This window comes from Oncorhynchus mykiss, chromosome 31, assembly GCF_013265735.2.
Source record: "Oncorhynchus mykiss isolate Arlee chromosome 31, USDA_OmykA_1.1, whole genome shotgun sequence".
NCBI lineage: Eukaryota > Metazoa > Chordata > Actinopteri > Salmoniformes > Salmonidae > Oncorhynchus > Oncorhynchus mykiss.
In genome coordinates this window covers 25,276,298-25,296,121 of record NC_050571.1, presented here as the reverse complement: position 1 = coordinate 25,296,121, position 19,824 = coordinate 25,276,298, and the positions used below count along the sequence as shown (strand labels likewise).

The following is a 19,824-nucleotide window of genomic DNA, read 5'->3' as shown; positions in this document are numbered from 1 at the left end:
TTCTCATTAGAGTCATCAGACAAAGTTCTATTGACTGTTGACATCTAGTGGTAGGCGTAGGAAGTGAAAACTAATCCATATCTCGCTGTAATTTCAATGAGAGCTTGGTTGAAGATCTGTCACCCCCAGAAAAAAAAGGAAGTGGAATTTCTCAGGTTTTTGCCTGCTATATGAGTTTAGTTATACTCACAGACAAAATGCAAACAGTTTTAGAAACTTCAGAGTGTTTTCTATCCAATACTACTAATAATATGCATATATTAGCAACTGAGACTGAGGAGCTGGCCGTTTACAATGGGCACCTTTTTATCCAAGCTACTCAATACTGCCCCTGCAGCCATAAAAAGTGAACAAATTATAGTTGGGGCAAGTCGGTTAGGACATCTATTTTGTGCAGAAGTTTACATACACCTTGGAAAATTCCTGAAAATGTTGTCATTGCTTTAGAAGCTTCTGTTAGGCTAATTGACATAATTTGAGTCAATTGGAGGTGTACCTGTGGATGTATTTCAAGGCCTAACTTCAAACTCAGTGCCTCTTTGGATGACATCATGGGAAAATCAAAAGAAATCAGCCAAGACCTCATTAAAAAAATGGTAGACCTCCAAGTCTGGTTCATCCTTGGGAGCAATTTCCAAACGCCTGAAGGTACCACGTTCATCTTTACAAACAATAGTACGCAAGTATAAACACCATAGGACCACACAGCCGTCATACGACTCAGGAAGGAGACGCGTTCTATCTCCTAGAGATGACTTTGGTGAGAAGAGTGCAAATCAATCGCAGAACAACAGCAAAGGACCTTGTGAAGACACTGGAGGAAACAGGTACAAAAGTATCTATATCCACAGTAAAACGAGACCTATATTGAGATAACCTGAAAGGCCCCTCAGCAATGAAGAAGCCACTGCTCCAAAACCGGCATAAAAAAAGCCAGACTATGGTTTGCAACTGCACATGCGGACAAAGATCGTACTTTTTGGAGAAATGTCCTCTGGTCTGATACAAAAATAGAACTGTTTGGCCATAATGACTATTGTTTTGTTTGGAGGAAAAAGGGGTAGGCTTGCAGGCCGAAGAACGCCATCCCAAACCGTGAAGCACTGGTATGGCAGCATCATGTTGTGGGGGTGCTTTGCTGCAGGAGGGACTGGTGCACTTCACAAAATAGATGGCATCATGAGGAAAGGAAAATTATGTGGATATATTGAAGTAACATTTCAAGACATTAGTCAGGAAGTTAAAGCTTGGTCGCAAATTGGTCTTCCAAATGGACAATGACCCCAAGCATACTTCAAAAGTTGTGGTAAAATGGCTTAAGGACAACAAAGTCAAGGTATTGGAGTGGCCATCACAAAGCCTGGACCTCAATCCTATAGAACATTTGTGGACAGAACTGAAAAAGTGTGTGCAAGCAAGGAGGCCTACAAACTTGACTCAGTTACACCAGCTCCTGTCAGGAGAAATGGAAGGCTACCCGAAACGTTTGACCCAAGGTAAACAATTTAAATGCAATGCTACCAAATACTAATTGAGTGTATGTAAACTTCTGACCCACTGGGAATGTGATGAAAGGAATAAAAGCTTAAATAAATCATTCTCGATATTATTATTCTAACATTTCACATTCTTAAAATAAAGTGGTGATCCGAACTGACCTAAAACAGGGAATTTTTACTATGATTAAATTTCAGGAATTGTGAAAACTGAGTTTAAATGTATTTTGCTACGGTGTATGTAAACCTCCGACTTCAACTGTACTATATCAAATACAATTCCATTGCATTTCTAGAGACAACGGAATTGTCCGGTTGAAACATTATTGAAGATTTATGATAAAAACATCCTAAAGATTGATTCTATACATCGTTTGACATGTTTCTACGAACTGTAATATAACTTTTTGGATTTTTTGTCTGAACTGTCGTCTGGACTTGCCCGCGCCTCCTGAGTTTGGATTTGTGAACTAAACACGCGAACAAACAGGAGGAATTTGGACATAAATTATGGACTTTATCGAACAAAACAAACATTTATTGTGGAACTGGGGTTCCTGGGAGTGCATTCCGATCAAGATCATCAAAAGTAAGTGAATATTTATAACGCTATTTCTGACTTTTCTGACACCTCTCCTTCTTTGGAAAATGGCTGTATTGGTTTCTGTGACTAGCGCTGACATAACATAATCGCAAGGTTTGCTTTCGCCGTAAAGCCTTTTTGAAATCTGATACAGCGATTGCAGTAAGGAGAAGTTCATCTATATTTTCATGCATAACACTTCTATCTTTTATCAATGTTTATTATGAGTATTTCTGTAATTTGATGTGCCTCTCTGCACTTTCACCGAATGTTTGTTTGAGACAATGCATTTCTGAACATAACACACCAATTTCAAATGAGGTTTTTGGACATGAAGATGAACTTTATCGAACAAAACACACATTTATTGTGTAACATGAAGTCCTGTGAGTGCCATCTGATGAAGATCATCAAAGGTTAATAATTAATTTAATCGCTATATCTGTCTTTTGTGACACCCCTCCTTGACTGGAAAATGACTGTATGGTTTTCTGTGACTAGGTGCTTTTCTAACATAATCGTTTGGTGTGCTTTCGTCATAAAGCCTATTTGAAATCGGACACTGTGGTTGGATTTACAATAAGTTTATCTTTAAAATGGTGTTAAATACTTGTATGTTTGAGGAATTTTAATTCTGGGATTTCTGTTGTTCTGAATTTGGTGCCCTGCAATTTCACTGGATGTGTAACGGCAGATTTTCTCCTCTTCCTCTGAAGAGGTGAAACAAGGATCGGACCAATACGCAGCGTGGTAGGTGTCCATGGTTTTTAATAAGAAAACTAAACATGAACACAAATACAAAATAACAAATGTGGCAAAACCGAAACAGTCCTATCTGGCGCAGAGAACACAAAGATAGGAAACAACCACCCACAAATCCCAACACAAAACAGGCTACCTAAATATGGTTTCCAATCAGAGACAATGACTGACACCTGCCTCTGATTGAGAACCATATCAGGCCAAACATAGAAATAGACAAACTAGACACACAACATAGAATGCCCACCCAGCTCACGTCCTGACCAACACTAAAACAAGGAAAACACACAAGAACTATGGTCAGAACGTGACAGGCTGTTGGCGAGGTGGGACGCTTGCGTCCCACATATCCCAGATAGGTTTTAGAGTAGGTGGGGACTACAGCCTGGGACCGCGACAGGTTGAAGATGTCAGAGAAGACACCCATGACCTGATCAGCACACACTCTGAGGACGAGGCCAGGGATGTCATCTGGGCAGGTGGCTTCCTGAGTATTCACTCGTGAGAGTTCTCTTCACGTCAGCCTCGGAGAGCAAAAGCACCTAGTCGTCTGGAGCAGCAAGAGTCTTCCTGAATAGTTTGGCATTGTCTGCCTTGAAGAGAGCACAGAATGTATTAAGCTTGTCTAGGAGAGTAGCTTCGGTGGGCACCGCACAGCTGGAATTTCTTTGTAGTCTGTGATAGTCTGTAGTCCTTGCCACATGCGATGCGAGTCTGAATTGTCGAACATCAATTAAAGTTTGAGTCTCTATTGTGTTTGTGGAACTCGTACCTGCTTGCCTTGTACGCCTCGCACGCCACCGAGTCATCAGGGTTTGTTCTGCTGACATCGACGCTACAGTTCAGGCTCTCAGCATTGAACAGATATCTATGTTCATCCAGGGTTTTTGTTTTGGATATGTCTGGATTGTTATTGTGGGTTCAAATTAATCAACACATTTCCTAAAGAAGCCTGTGACTGACGATGTATATTCCTCAATGTTGATGGTTGAATAATTCTTTGAACAAATAATTCAATCAGTATTCTCAAAACAATCCTGCAGCAGTGAGTCTGCCTCCTCTGTCCAGCCTCTCACTATTCTCTGTGTCGGTGGCTCCCTCTTGAGTTGCTGCTTGTAGGTGGAGAGTAGGAACAGAGAGACATGATCTGATTGGCCGAAGTGGGGGCGGGGAAATGCAGTAGATGTAGTAGATGTTGTCTTTCGTGTTACAGTAGATGTGTCTTTAGTTTTGTAGTAGATGTTGTCTTTCGTGTTACAGTAGATGTGTCTTTAGTGTTACAGTAGATGTGTCTTTAGTGTTACAGTAGATGTGTATTTGTGTTACAGTAGATGTGTATTTAGTGTTACTGTAGATGTGTCTTTAGTGTTACTGTAGATGTGTTTTTAGTGTTACAGTAGATGTGTATTTAGTGTTGTAGTAGATGTGTCTTTAGTGTTAGAGTAGATGTGTCTTTAGTGTTGTAGTGGATGTTGTCTTTAGTGTCACAGTAGATGTAGGAGTTGCAGTAGCAATGGGCAATATCACCATTGATGATTTGGTAGTGTCAGTTGTGCAGTGATCTGTGCTAAGTTTATACTGCACAATGTATTCACTTCTGGCTGTAGAGAACGAGACAATATCTCGTCTAAAGTATTACACTAGTTTACTGTTGCAGTGGTATTAGACTGTGAGGAGGGTCCCACTCTGCTCTGAGCCGGTCCTGTTCTGAAGACTGTGCTGTTGTTCCCTCTTAACTCCCTGGGTTGTGTTGTAACTGCCCTCCTATCTAATAACTACTGGGCCCTCTACATCCCTCTAATTAGTGCTGCTGGGCCTTCACATTGACTCACACAATTACACGAGAGTGTGTGCACGGTCCAATTTACCCCCTGCCCCCTCATCTCTCCCTCTCTGTCCCCCCCCCCCCCCCGTTCTCTCTCATGGGGCCCTCTCTTGCTAACAAAAAGAAAGTCCTTAGTCAGCTGCTGGCTGGCGGTATGAATCTTCAGGCCATCCGCTCATATGCTGGGAAAGGAGAAATTAGGAAGACGGCCAAGATTGAAAACAGACATGGGCACTCTGGTGTGGAGGGGTTAGAGAGAGAGAGAGAGAAGAGCAGGGCTGTGACGGTCATAACATTTTGGATGATGGTAATTGGTCAGCTAAATGACAGTGGTCACTGTCATAACCGTTCAAATTGCAACAACAAAATTGTTATTTAAAAATAAATTAAGACGCACATTTTCTCCTCTCTTCCGCTCCTGACTCCATGCGCAGCCATAGAAATAGAATGAATAGAATGGGCGTCCAATCAAGTCAATGATGTCATAATGGGGGGACTGGCGGCCATTGAGATGAGCAAAGCAGGAAGTAAAAGCAGGAAGTTTACCCATCAATATGGTTCCACGGTAGATGGTCAAGTCAGTGTGTAACCAGGGTAGCTGTTGCTTTAAGCTACCCTGAGTTGTTGTACATGCAAGCCTATAACTGCACAGGATTATTTTCAGCGTCAAACCAATCAGAGCGCAGAATGTTTTCCCAGCCCCTCGAGCGGCTAGCACATAAGTTAGCAGCATGCCAGGCTGACAGCACATTGCTGACGGGCAGATTTTCTTCTCGTTCACCGATTCGTAATGACAGAAAACAAATGATTTCGCTACCTGTGTAGCTTCTGTCAACTTGCTTCTGAAACTGAATGTGTTTTGTGCATAATCCGCTTTTTACTCAAGCCTCCGATCCATCCTGTTGCCAATTTAACATGAATAGCCCATAGCCTATAGATGATTGTCTTATCCACTGTTTTCATAAAAGAAAACCAATACAAATGTTCGTCAGTGTTTGGTTACTCGTTTCATAGTTCAACTTGATAGAAATAAGTAGAACTTCATATCATTCACATCTTTTTGCAGCCTGGGGTCCCTCTTCATGGGCCCCTGTGGCACAGAACACATCTTCTGATCTGAGGGGTGGAGTCTTTGTTTACAGGCCCCGTGGGAAAGTTGGCGAAAGCTCCACCTCTTAGTGATCACCTAGGTGACTCAGTGATCAAGTCTCAGTGGCAAGGGGTCAAAGAGAAACGCCTACAGAGAGTACCTCAGGAAGAGACAAAACATTCCTATGAGGGAAGTTGTTATCTCCTTATACCATTACGCTGTTATAACAAAACAAATATATATTCTGAAGTAATGGAAAGATAAAAGGGTGCATGGGTTAGTATCCACATTAATGACAACATAGAGCTCAAGTCAAGTTTTTCAGTTGTCTATGCTTGTGAAGTTCAGGTACATTTCTATAGACGAGTTGTTAAATAGGTTCTGTATTCCCTAGATTGTTAATATCAATGACACAAATATACATGAATTTACCCTCTGTGCCAGTTCCACCCCTTTCTGTTCCAATTCGCTCTCTCAGACAAGGCACACACCTTGTGAAGGCCTCCCTTAACAGGGAGTAGGGAGGTGCAGGTTGTAAGGGATAGTTTCGGTCCAGGGGAATGCAGGTAGCTGGTTTCTGTATGGGATTGCTGCAGTGGAACATCGCATTGTAATGTTATTTTGTTTTGCAGGCAGACGCCAATACCAGTATTGCAGAATTCATCAAGCAGATGGTGTTGGACAAAACCTCAAGGGGATACAAAGGTTGTGGTCCCCCCCCCCCCCCCCTCAATGGTTTGGCAAATCGTGGGGAAATCCCATGCACTCCAAACAGTTAACAAAACCACCAAAACAGTTATGGTCAAATGGCTTTTTGTATAGTAAAGAAACCAAAGTAGGCTAGAATAGGGTTTGCTGACAGAATAAGGGCAGCCCATGTGTGGTGGCATTGTAGTTTACCATCTTGATGGTGTTGGGGAAAGAGGAAGGCATTTCCAAAAGGAGGCAGTAACAGCCCTCAGCCAGAGAAAGGAGGTGGTTAGTGGGAGCGTACCTATGACCACACAGTACACAAGATAAAACTAGCTGACCACCCCCAACAACATATAAGCTCATCGCTTAGGGGATGTCACTACACCCCCAGTGTAGCATGAGACATCAGGGGTGCGACCTGAGTTGATCCTGTCTCAGCCTCCAGTATTTATGCTGCAGTAGTTTATGTGTCGGGGGGCTAGGGTCAGTTTGTTATATCTGGAGTACTTCTCCTGTCCTATTCGGTGTCCTGTGTGAATCTAAGTGTGCGTTCTCTAATTCTCTCCTTCTCTCTTTCTCTCTCTCGGAGGACCTGAGCCCTAGGACCATGCCCCAGGACTACCTGACATGATGACTCCTTGCTGTCCCCAGTCCACCTGGCTGTGCTGCTGCTCCAGTTTCAACTGTTCTGCCTTATTATTATTCGACCATGCTGATCATTTATGAACATTTGAACATCTTGGCCATGTTCTGTTATAATCTCCACCCGGCACAGCCAGAAGAGGACTGGCCATCCCACATATGCTCTCTCTAATTCTCTCTTTCTTTCTCTCTCTCGGAGGACCTGAGCCCTAGGACCATGCCCCAGGAATACCTGACATGATGACTCCTTGCTGTCCCCAGTCCACCTGACTGTGCTGCTGCTCCAGTTTCAACTATTCTGCCTTATTATTATTCGACAATGCTGGTCATTTATGAACATTTGAACATCTTGACCATGTTTTGTTATAATCTCCACCCGGCACAGCCAGAAGAGGACTGGCCACCCCACATAGCCTGGTTCCTCTCTAGGTTTCTTCCTAGGTTTTGGCCTTTCTAGGGAGTTTTTCCTAGCCACCGTGCTTCTTCACCTGCATTGCTTGCTGTTTGGGGTTTTAGGCTGGGTTTCTGTACAGCACTTTGAGATATCAGCTGATGTACGAAGGGCTATATAAAATAAATTTGATTGATTTGAAATTTGATTTGATCTCCCCCACCGCATGTTCCTCACATTATGCCAAACTAATTGTGTAAAACTGTAATTCTGCACATCATATCCCTCTCCAGAAACAACCCCTAACCCCTGGTCACTTTATATTCAGGCAAAATAATTAGACAGGACATGTAGGGCTTTGTAATCGTTGGTATCAGTGGCAGATTTAGGCATAGGCGACATGCGCAGACACCCAGGGCGACCTCTCGTCGGGGACAGCATGGTTCACCCTCACAAAAAAAAAATATATATATATTCGTATATGGTTACATTTGTGCAATCAGTTTTCTATCGCTCATTTGCACATCACGTCAATGATATCATGTCACCATGTGGGACCATGGGTCCATTAACCTTGTCGGAGTGTTGTGAGCTAGGAGGGCTATTGCCTGGGAAGGTCTCCAACTCAGAAGTACGTGATGGGGAGGGGGCCGGGTTTAGGTTGACCTCAGATCTCCCCACTGGATGCCCGAGGTAGGGGGAGCGGGAGAATCTATCAAATAGCGCACCTCTAACTTTGTGCAACTAATGCAATTAGTAATGCAATTAGTTGTGCAATTTAGTTTGTGTGTTACTTGTTTGAAGTGCAATAGTGTAATAATCTGGTTCTCTTCTTTATAAGTGTGTTATTCTATTTGTGTATTTGTGTGATATAGGATTTGTGCAATTTTGTTTTATTTGTGGGGTTTTTGTATTTATTTGTATTTATATACTACAATTAGTTTATATTTGTCTTTGTTTCTTCTTTTTGATATTTATGAGTCTTATTTTTGTATATATTTTTATATTTACATTGTTTTAAATGTTATGATTATTTATTTGTGCTGATCCAAATGTCAGTGACAGTTTTGGGCTGAAGAGGGGGAGTTCGCCCAGGGAGCCATACCAACTTCAACCTCCACTGGTTGGTATCCGTTATGTGAAAGTAAATGCAATTAGGTGATAATCTGGTCATGTATTCATAAAGCATTGCATAGTAGGTGTGATGATCCAGGATCATGGCTCCCTGTCCATGTATTCATTATGATACAAAAGGCATAACTGACAGCAGGCTGTTGTTTTGTTGTGTTGTTTCCTGTAAAGCGTACTATTGAGCTATTTTGGTTGCCATTTCTTCTTTCCTTTTCAAGTGTAGAAGAGGGCCTACTGAAACTGACAAAAGTTTCAGAAGAGTGGGATGCAATGCCTATCTCCTTTACTCTGCAGTCCAGGCCAGACTTCATGGTTGTTATAGAGAGGCTGTATGACATCCACAACGGCCATGATCCCTCAGATTCCCAAGATCAACACTGTGGCAGATCCACCCTATCTTGAGGAAGGAAATTCAGAGCTGGCTGCGTATTAGGGTAACACCGTCAGTGATTCGGGTACTTTCACAGCATTTGCCAAGGCACACAGGCTCATGTACTTATAATTGCACATTGTTGTCACACCACAATGAAATCTGGGAGAGGACTGTGGATCTGTCTCTGTCCGTTCATACATAAGTCACACTCGATCATTCGTGTGGGACGACATGTTTACTGTTGCTTTGTTTAGGTGTCATTTAAATGGAGTCAGCTATGTTTTATGTATAATATTAGAAATAATTCAGTTCTATACGAGCACCCTCTCCGAAAATCACTTTTCCCAGAGAATTAACAAGTGGAAAAATACCAGTCAAAGTACCAGTCAAAAGTTTGGACGCACATACTCACTCATTCAAGGGTTTGTCTTTATTTTTACTTTTTGCTACGTTGTAGAATAATAGAAAAGACATCAACACTATGAAATAACACATATGGAATCACGTAGTAACCAAAAAAGTGTTAACAAGTCAACATTTATTTTTATTTTGAGAGTCTTCACAACAGCCACCTTTTGCCTTGATGACAGCTTTGCACACTCTTGGCATTCTCTCAAACAGCTTCATGAGTTAGTCACCTGGAATGCATTTCAATTAACAGGTGTGCCTTGTTAAAAGTTAATTTGTAGAATGTATTTCATTCTTAATGCGTTTGAGCCAATCAGTTGTGCTGTGACCAAGTCCATCATTACTTTAAGACATGAAGGTCAGTCAATAGGGAAAATGACAAAACTTTCTTCAAGTGCAGTCGCAAAAACTATCAAGCACTATGGTGTAACAACAGAGATACCTCTGCTGCAGAGGAGAAGTTCATGAGAGTTACCAGCCTCAGAAATTGCAGCCCAAATAAATGCTTCACAGAGTTCAAGTAACAGACACATCTCAACATCAATTGTTCAGAGAAGACTGCATGAATCAGGCCTTCATGGTAGAATTGCTGCAAAGAAACCACTACTAAAGGACACCAATAATAATAAGAGACTTTCTTGGCCCAAGAAACACAGCAATGGACATGAGACTGGTGGAAATCTGTCCTTTGGTCTGATGAGTCCAAATTTTAGATTTTTGGTTCCAACCGCTGTTTCTTTGTGAGACGCAGAGTCAGCTGTTGGCCAAAGCACATCATGACAAGAGGGATATCACAACGCCACAAAATGTGAAACCTGTTGGCCAAAGCACATCACGACAAGAGGGATATCACAACGCCACATAGTGTGAAACTTGTTTGCCAAAGCACATCACGACAAGAGGGATATCACAACACCACATATTGAAAAAAACTATGAAACACATTATAAAAGCAGGCACAAGGGACAAAGTACCCGCTGGGCAAAAAGTTGTTGAATCAATGTTGTTTCCACCTAATTTAAACCAAAAAAATCTATGTGATGTTGAATCAACGTGGAAAACCAATTGGATTTGCAAAAAGCAACCAACGTCAGGTCATTATGTATTTTCACCAACGACACGGCCTTCTGTTGAAGCCTTCTGTTGGTTTCACGTTGAGTTCACATTGACAACTCAACCAAATGTAAATCAAAACTCGACGTTGAACTGACATCTGTGGGAAGTGGGAAGGCAGCAAGATAAAACTGAAAAGACGACAGAGAGGCATAACAGACCAAGAACCATGTTACATCCAGAATAACTCTGATGCCGCTGCTATCAATCCACACAGAGAGACATATTCAGTTATACCTTTCTCCTCTGGGGTCTTTTTTTTCTATGACCAAGATCTTTTGAAACACCAATTGAAAAAAATGGTGTCACAGCAAAAAGTAAGATAAATAAATAAATATCCATTAGAAAATTTGCAAAACTGTCAGTGAAAATAGCCATTAATCTGAGCACCATGTGGTGACCGAAGGACTACTACTACCATACTCTCAGGTAGTTGCAGAGGGCTGTGTCTGACATCTTCTCTGGCCCATCAGTACGCTTCTTAATCTCCTCCAACTGATGTCCTTTTTTTACCCATAATCCTCAGAACCCTTATCACGTGAATGCCTTCAAAAGATAAGTCAAATCATTTAAATCCACAGTAGCTGTGCTGCTTTTCTGGCAACCCGTAGCGTACAGTATTAATCTCTACTATTCGTAAGGGATAAACGCAGACCCTCTGTACATCATCTGGAAATAATGGACAACATAGTAGGGACGACACGCCGTATGTTTTAGGTATTCAAAGCCCTGCAACAGACTAACCTCCTGTCCAGGGGGTGTATTTGTACGTCAAGCTGCCTCACACCACAGAAACAGGAGATAGGGCTGTCTTTAGATAATGTATTGGGTAGAGACATCTACATACATGCACTCCTCTCTGCATCCTCTGTCAGCTGATTCATCTCCTGATCCGTATGTTCTCTGCAGTTAAAACACGTCCTTGGTCACCAGTAAATCAGGGTTTCTTATTATACCTGGTTTTGGAGATGTTTGAACATGTTGTTCCAGCCCAGTAGTAACACATTGATACGCCAATCAAGGGCTTGATAATTAGTTCATTCTAAGCTTGTCAGGCGTATTAGTGGCAGTGATTAGCTAGAATTAAAATGCACACATACACACATTACGAACTCTCTCTCCAACGCTCCCCTGTACCTCTCTCTGTGACAGTCCTAGCATATCATATCTAGCTAGCTAGTTAGCTAGCTGTATGTTCTAGTTAGCTAGATAGTTAAAACATTCATGGTTATCAAACCGTCAAGCCAGTATGGTGGAAAAATTATTGGAAACATTTCCCTTTTGGACCACTAGGTTTTATGGGTATTATGACACCTCCAGTGTGGGGATCTATTGCGAGTGTACCCATGCGTTTACCAGTCAAATTGTCAGGGTTAGCGCTTCCAATTCTATTCATTCTATTTTGATGTGTGCTGCTGCTGCAAGAGCAACAACGTTTCATAATGTTGTTGAGTCCATGCTACTGCAGAAACAGACTCAACCGCACGCATGCCCGGCCACCCCGTCTTCTTTCCATTTTAAAACGGTTATTTTTATGACGATGCGAGAGAGAGCGAGATACAGAAAGAAACAGAGGGAGGGGGGTGAGATGAAGAGAGGGAAGGTGTGACTGTAAGAGAGAGACATTCTTTCAAGTTGAAAACAGAGCTCCTATGCACCATATGCACCTATGCACTCTCTCTTTCATACTTTATGCAGATGGAGTGATTATTACAGAAAGTGAAGCTGAGTTATTCCACTAAGAGAAAGAGAGACTTGTTTTTTATTTTATTTCTATAGCCTGGGACTGAGGTGTTTTCTTGTGGACCTCTCTCTCTCTCTCTCGTTCGCTCTCTTTCTCTCTCTCTCTCTTTCTACCTCACTCTCTCTCTCTCTCTCTCTCTCTCTCTCTCTCTCTCTCGTTCTCTCTCTTTCTCCCTCTCTCTCTTTCTACCTCTCTCTCTCTTTCTCCTTCTCTTTCTCTATCTCTCTTTCTCCATCTCTCTCTCTTTCTCTCTCTCTCTCTAACTCTTGTGCTTCTTTTGACTCCTAGGTGTAGTCCAGTCCTGTTGCTAGTGGAGACTGTCGGAACTGCTACAGTTACACCTCAAACAAATCCCTTCGGTGTGTTTTTCTCTTACTCTTTTTCTCAGTTATCCCCTTCTCTCTACATCTCCCCCCTCTGTCTTCCTCCTTGGCCCTCCCTTCCCCTCTCACTCTCTCTCCCTCCATCCCCTTTCTCTCTCTCTCTCTCCCTCCATCTCTCTCTCACTCTCCGTGTGTTAGAGGCTCAGCAGTTGTGGACCACTGACACTATTCTCTGAGAGAGAGACAGAGTTTATGTCTCTGTTCACTGTTCGGCAGAGCAGTAGGCTGGCTTTATCAGTGTGTGAGAGGAGAGGAGAGGAGAGGAGAGGAGAGGAGAGGAGAGGAGAGGAGAGGAGAGGAGATCCCCTGTGATGTGACTATGTAACCAGAGAGCTCAGAGTGGTCCCTCCTCCGGTGGAACTCCCAGGACACTGGAGAGTAACTCTAACCCACAACACTACAGCCCTGCACTTCAGAGGGATCTAGTCCAACCCCTAAAAACACAACTGGCTGGAGACTCCGTCCTCAGAAGGCGACTGACCGCCGGCTAGAGCACTTCTCTGATAGAGAGAGCGTTGGAGAGAAAGAGAAAAAGAGGGAGAGAGAAAAAGAGACACTAACAGAGACTCGATTATGTTTTAGGAGCCAAGACACAGCAGAGAACTGATACACTGAAGGTAAGAGGATGTCCCGTCTTGTTGGCTCTTTACAGTTTTCTCACCTTGACTAACACATGTTTGACAGCTATAATAGAGACTGATTTACTGGACATGAAGGAAGTGTAAATTAAATCAGTCGAGACAGAGATCCCATTAGAACTAATCCAACTAATGTGTGTCACCTCAGTCACCTCAGTCATGCACTACTGTACTGTAGCTGTCCACAACTGGATAATGACATCTCATCTTAAAACATATTTATTCTACAATGATTGTCAAAGGATATTTATTTATTTTTGCTGAATTGTGCACACCGAAATGTCTGTTTAATAATATAAAATATCTTGCCAGACTTACACCCTTGTGAATGTGTGTGTGTGTGTGTGTGTGTTGGGGGGTATGTTTGTGATGCTTGCACTTGTATGCACATTCTACACATTTGAATGTCTATGGAGTGACGAACCTGAGTCAACAACACCTTGGTTGTAGAGGTATTTTACAACATGGTGGAGCATCTCTGTACACATGTCTGTTTGTCTGTCGCCGCCACGGAACTTTAACAATGTTTACATTCTCACTATAGACGATACGCTTGACAAGGAGTCCCGGGGTGTCCGACACACACACACACGAACACACACACTGTGTACCTTGGCCACTTTGTGCGTTAGTGCTAAAGGGGCTGTTTGTACAGCTCTCTCAACTCACCCTCGGTGAAGCGCCGGTCCCCACCAGCGAACCATTGGTGCCCTGCATCCCTGTGTGAATGACCTTAACAGAATCAATCTTGTACGCATAGCTACACAGGGGAGCGACTCACAGTCATGGAGCATTATCATAGCGTCATTCACGTCATTGGAGTCCTCAGTCTTCAGTTGAGGAGACAACTCTGTGTTGTTAAACCACATAGTGTTCCCCGGGAGCCCAGTGTGGCAGAGGAGGCTGGTGGGGGGAGCTATAGGAGGATGTGCTCATTGTAGTGCCTGGAATGGAATGGACTCAAACGTGTGGTTTCCATATGTTTGATGTGTTTAATACGGTTCCATTTGTTCTATTCCAGCCGTTCCAATGAGCACGTCCTCCTATAGTTCATCCCACCAGCCTCCTCTGGTGTGTGTATGTGTGTGTATCTTTCGGAGGGGTTGGGTTAAAAGCGGAAGTCACATTTTGTCTGGAGCTTGTGTGCATTTGACCAATAAAGTGTTCATGTTAATAAGTGTACTACGTAGTTTAAACTCTGTTCGTGGTGAGCGTGTGGCTCTTGCAAACCAGTGAGTTGTATCTGTGTCATCCCGCCATAGAAGAGACATGCATAGAAACATACTGCTCTCTGACTCATCCCCACAGACCCCATCACTGTGGAGGTCTCAGTTGTTGAGCTGGCATACATATGACATACTGCAGGGTTATAGTAGTCATCTCTTCTCATGACACAAACATGTGTGGAATGTTACTCTGTCATCCAACAGACGTTGTCCTCCTGAGACTGCTGTTCCATGACTACGTGCTCTAAGCGTTTGGTATGCCGGTGCTCTGGCATGGGCCACGTTACCTAGTAGTGCCACAAACAGACAACACTCAAGCACTGTAATGCAAATGATTCCTTTTGATAGAACCGATGTTGGTATGTTTTATGTTGTCTCCCTTCCTCTTTGAAGGACAGTTCTTTTTCTTGGGAAACCATCTTGTCACGAGACGTTTGGATATTTATTGCATGCATCTTAAAGAATTGTGTTCATATTATTTTAGAATGAATGTTTTAATGTATTGTTTTATAATTCTCCTCTATCTTAGAGCAGTTTATCACTAACATGCTATGTTAAACCTACGCTAAATCTATTCTCTCTCACGTTCTAAAACATCCAAAAGTTTAAATTAAGACAAGTTTTGAGCGTTGTGGGGATTTTTTCTTACAGTGTGTCAGGGGGTTGGCATGTTGGGGAGAGAGAGAGTATTCCTGCTCTGATGTAGTACTACACTCTGAAAAAAAAGGGTGCTATCTAGAAACCTAAAAGAGTTCTTCTGCTGTCCCCATAGGATAACCCTTTGAAGAACCCTTTTTGGTTACAACACAGAGGGTTCTACATGGAACTAAAAGATTCTACCTGGAACTAAAAGGGGTTCTACCTGGAACCAAAAATTGTTATTCTATGGGGACAGCCGAAGAACACTTTTGCTACCCTTTTTTCTAAGAGTGTACAGACCTCCCCTCTCCCCTTTCCTCTCTCCCTTTCCTCTCCCCTCCTCTAAACCCCTTCCCTCTCCTCCCATCCTTTCCTCGCCCCTACTCTAAACCCCTTCCCTCTCCTCCCATCCCATCCTCTCCCCTCCTCTAAACCCCTTCCCTCTCCTCCCATCCTTTCCTCGCCCCTCCTCTAAACCCCTTCCCTCTCCTCCCATCCCTTCCTTTCCCCTCCTCTAAACCCCTTCCCTCTCCTCCCATCCCTTCCTCTCCCCTCCTCTAAACCCCTTCCCTCTCCTAACATCCTTTCCTCTCCACTCCTCTAAACCCCTTCCCTCTCCTCCCATCCCTTCTTCTCCCCTCCTCTAAACCCCTTCCCTCTCCTCCCATCCCTTCCTTGCCCCTCCTCTAAACCCCTTCCCTCTCCTGCCATCCCTTCCTCTCCCCTCCTCTAAACCCCTTCCCTCTCCTCCCATCCCTTCCTCTCCCCTCCTCTAAACCCCTTCCCTCTCCTCCCATCCCTTCCTCTCCCCTCCTCTAAACCCCTTCCCTCTCCTCCCATCCTTTCCTCGCCCCTCCTCTAAACCCCTTCCCTCTCCTCCCATCCCTTCCTCTCCCCTCCTCTAAACTCCTTCCCTCTCCTCCCATCCCTTCCTCTCCCCTCCTCTAAACCCCTTCCCTCTCCTCCCATCCCTTCCTCTCCCCTCCTCTAAACCCCTTCCCTCTCCTCCCATCCCTTCCTCTCCCCTCCTCTACACCCCTTCCCTCTCCTCCCATCCCTTCCTCTCCCCTCCTCTAAACCCCTTCCCTCTCCTCCCATCCCTTCCTCTCCCCTCCTCTAAACTCCTTCCCTCTCCTCCCATCCCTTCTTCTCCACTCCTTTCCTTTCCCCTCCCCTCCCCTCCCCTCCCCTCCCCTCCCCTCCCCTCCCCTCCTCTCCTCTCCTCTCCTCTCCCCTCCCCTCCTCCGCTCCCCTCCCCCATTGGTCGTCAGCTGTCCCGGCTCTCAGATCAGTGCTTCCTGCGTGCCAGCTAAACTGAGAAATGTGCTTTACATTATGGCCATGCAGAAGACATGCAGTGTATCTAATTCAACAGGCGGCTCACAGACACAGACACTCACAGACACTACCCCATATGAAGTACCAGTGTGGTAACTTATAGCTACAAGTTTTGCAGCAAATTGAATAAGCCCCATGCTGTCTATACAGTGATTGATATTTTTCAGTCAAAGCCATACTTGTTTAGAATCAAGAACAGACACTAATGCTGTTTAGATATTGGTACTAATAAAGGCTTTACCACCTGGCATTTAGCTCTCTCTCTCTAAGTGTGGCCATTTAAACTTTTACTCCAACACAAGCCTTACAGTAGAGATCAACACTGCAAGCCTCATCTTCCTGTTATCCTCAGAACAAAGAATTTATCAATCATCTCCCAGCGGTCAATCATCCATTGATTCATTATGTATGACCTTCATACTTCTGGACTAAGAGATACCACTCTGACTCCAGTAAGGCCAGAGCCCGCTACTCCAAGCATATGCCTTCCTCCTCCTCATTCTCCTCCTCCTTATTCTCCTCCTCACCCCTCCTCCTCATCCTCCTCCTCCACCTCCCTGCTCGTCCTCCCTCCTCCTCCCCTCATTCTCCTCCTCCTCCTCCTCCTCCTACTCCTCATCTTCCCTCCTCCTCCTCATTCTCCACCTCCCTGCTCATCCTCCCTCCTCCTCCCCTCATTCTCCTCCTCCTCCTCCCCTCCTCCTCCTCCTCAGTACTAACCATTCCACTGACAGCCATTAGAACATAGACCACTAATGACCACTCCTCTACATCCGACCTCCTCCTCCTCCACCACCTCCCTCCTCCTCCTCCCTCCTTCTCAGTACTAACCATTCCACTGACAGAGTCATTAGAACATAGGCCACTAATGACCACTCCTTTCTGTCCCACCTCCCACACAACAACACTAAGAGAAGCAGCTGCATCATATCTGAGAGAGGGTGTGCCAGCTATCCAGCTGTGAGGAGGACATTAGAAATAGAAGGGTTGATAAAAGCTTCGTTACAGAGTAATAAGGCTCTGTAACAGAGTAATAAGGCTTTGTAACAGAGTAATAACACAGAGTACTCCCAAGTGGCGCAGCGGTCTAAGGCACTGCCTCTCAGTGCAAGAGGCGTCACTACAGTCCCCGGTTTGGATCCAGGCTGTATCACATCCGGCCAAGTCCCATTGTCACGACTTCCGCTGAAGTTGGTCCCTCTCCTTGTTTGGGCGGCGTTCGGCGGACGAAGTCGCCGACCTTCTAGCCATCGCTGATCCACTTTTCATTTTCCATTGGTTTTGTCTTGTCTTCCATCTCACCTGGTTCCAATTCCATCAATTACATGTTGTGTATTTAACCCTCTGTTCCCCCCCATGTCCTTGTCGGTAATTGTTTATTGTAGTGCTTATGCTTGGTAAGCAGGTATTTTCCAGGTTTTGTTTGACCCATGTATTGTATTGTTCTGTTGACGGTGGTTTACGGATATTAAACGACACCGTTGTAAATCAATTTTCGCTCTCCTGCGCCTGACTTCTCTGCCGTCAGTACGCACCTCACTACACCCATAGGGCGGCTTACAATTGGTCCAGCGTCGTCCGGGTTTGGCCGGGGTAGGCCGTCATTGTAAATAACAATTTAGGCTTAAATTTAAATAAAACATATTTTTTTTAAATAAGGCTTTGTTACAGAGTAATACGGTTTTGTAACAGAGTAATAAGGCTTTGTCTTAGGGATGGAAAGACAAAATAACCACTGTATGAGTATCTTAATAAAAACAGAAAAATTATTGTTTCATTTGAATATGTCTAATCTGTAAGGTCAGCTGACCCCCAGAGACTAAAGCTGCTGTGATGCACAAACTAACAAACATCTCCCTTTCTCTCTTTCTGTCCTTCCTTCCTTCCTTCCTTCCTTCCTTCCTTCCTTCCTTCCTTCCTTCCTTCCTTCCTTCCTTCCTTCCTTCCTTCCTTCCTTCCTTCCTTCCTTCCTTCCTTCCTTCCTTCCTTCCTTCCTTCCTTCCCTTCCCTCTCTCTCTCTCTCTCTCTCTCTCTCTCTCTCTCTCTCTCTCTCTCTCTCTAAATAAGCATAAATATGGGTTGTATTTACAATGGTGTTTGTTCTTCACTGGTTGCCCTTTTCTTGTGGCAACAGGTCACAAATCTTGCTGCTGTGATGGCACACTGTGGAATTTCACCCAGTAGATATGGGAGTTTATCAAAATTGGATTTGTTTTCAATTTCTTTGTAGATCTATCTGTGTAATCTGAGGGAAATATGTATCTCTAATATGGTCATACGTTGGACAGGAGGTTAGGAAGTGCAGCTCAGTTTCCACCTCATTTTGTGGGCAGTGTGCACATAGCCTGTCTTCTCTTGAGAGCCAGGTCTGTCTACGACAGCCTTTCTCAATAGCAAGGTTATGCTCACTAAGTCTGTACATAGTCAAAGCTTTCCTTAAGTTTGGGTCAGTCACAGTGGACAGGTCTTCTGCCACTTTGTACTCCCTGTTTAGGGCCAAATAGCATTCTAGTTTGCTCTGTTTTTTTGTTCATTCTTTCCAATGTGTCAAGTAATTATCTTTTTGTTTTCTCATGATTTGGTTGGGTCTAATTGTGCTGCTGTCCTGGGGCTCTGTGGGGTGTGTTTGTGTTTGTGAACAGAGCCCCAGGACCAGCTTGCTTAGGGGACTCTACTCCAGGTTCATCTCTCTGTAGGTGATGGCTTTGTTATGGAAGGTTTGGGAATCGCTTCCTTTTAGGTGGTTGTAGAATTTAACAGCTCTTTTCTGGATTTTGATAATTAGTGGGTATCGGCCTAATTCTGCTCTGCATGTATTATTTGTTGTTCTACGTTGTACAAGGAGGATATTTTTGCAGAATTCTGTATGCAGAGTCTCAATTTGATGTTTGTCCCATTTTGTGAACCCAGACCTCACAACCGTAAAGGGCAATGGGCTCTGTGACTGATTCAAGTATTTTTTAGCCAGATCCTAATTGGTATGTTGAAATTTATGTTCCCTTTGATGGCATAGAATGCCCTTCTTGCCTTGTCTCTCAGATCGTTCACAGCTTTGAGGAAGTTACCTGTGGCGCTGATGTTTAGGCCAAGGTATGTATAGTTTTTTGTGTGCTCTAGGGCAACAGTGTCTAGATGGAATTTGTATTTGTGGTCCTGGCGACTGGACCTTTTTTGGAACACCCTTATTTTGGTCTTACTGAGATTTACTGTCAGGGCCCAGGTCTGACAGAATCTGTGCATAAGATCTAGGTGCTGCTGTAGGCCCTCCTTGGTTGGTGACAGAAGCACCAGATCATCAGCAAACAGTAGACATTTGACTTCGGATTCTAGTAGGGTGAGGCCGGGTGCT

The 19,824-nt window shown here is 43.9% G+C and overlaps 1 protein-coding gene across 3 annotated transcripts in view; it reads left to right on the top strand.

Moving 5' to 3' along the window:
• The first annotated feature begins 12,915 nt into the window (after positions 1-12,915).
• Positions 12,916-19,824, top strand: part of LOC110504831 (platelet-derived growth factor receptor beta) — a 38,347-nt gene continuing 31,438 nt past the window's right edge. For 2 of the 3 annotated variants that reach the window (XM_036970012.1, XM_036970013.1), the window contains exon 1: positions 12,916-13,251. The gene's annotated coding sequence lies outside the window, so the exon portion shown is untranslated. The remainder of the gene's footprint in view (positions 13,252-19,824) is intronic. The other variant, XM_021583667.2, reaches the window with a different exon arrangement.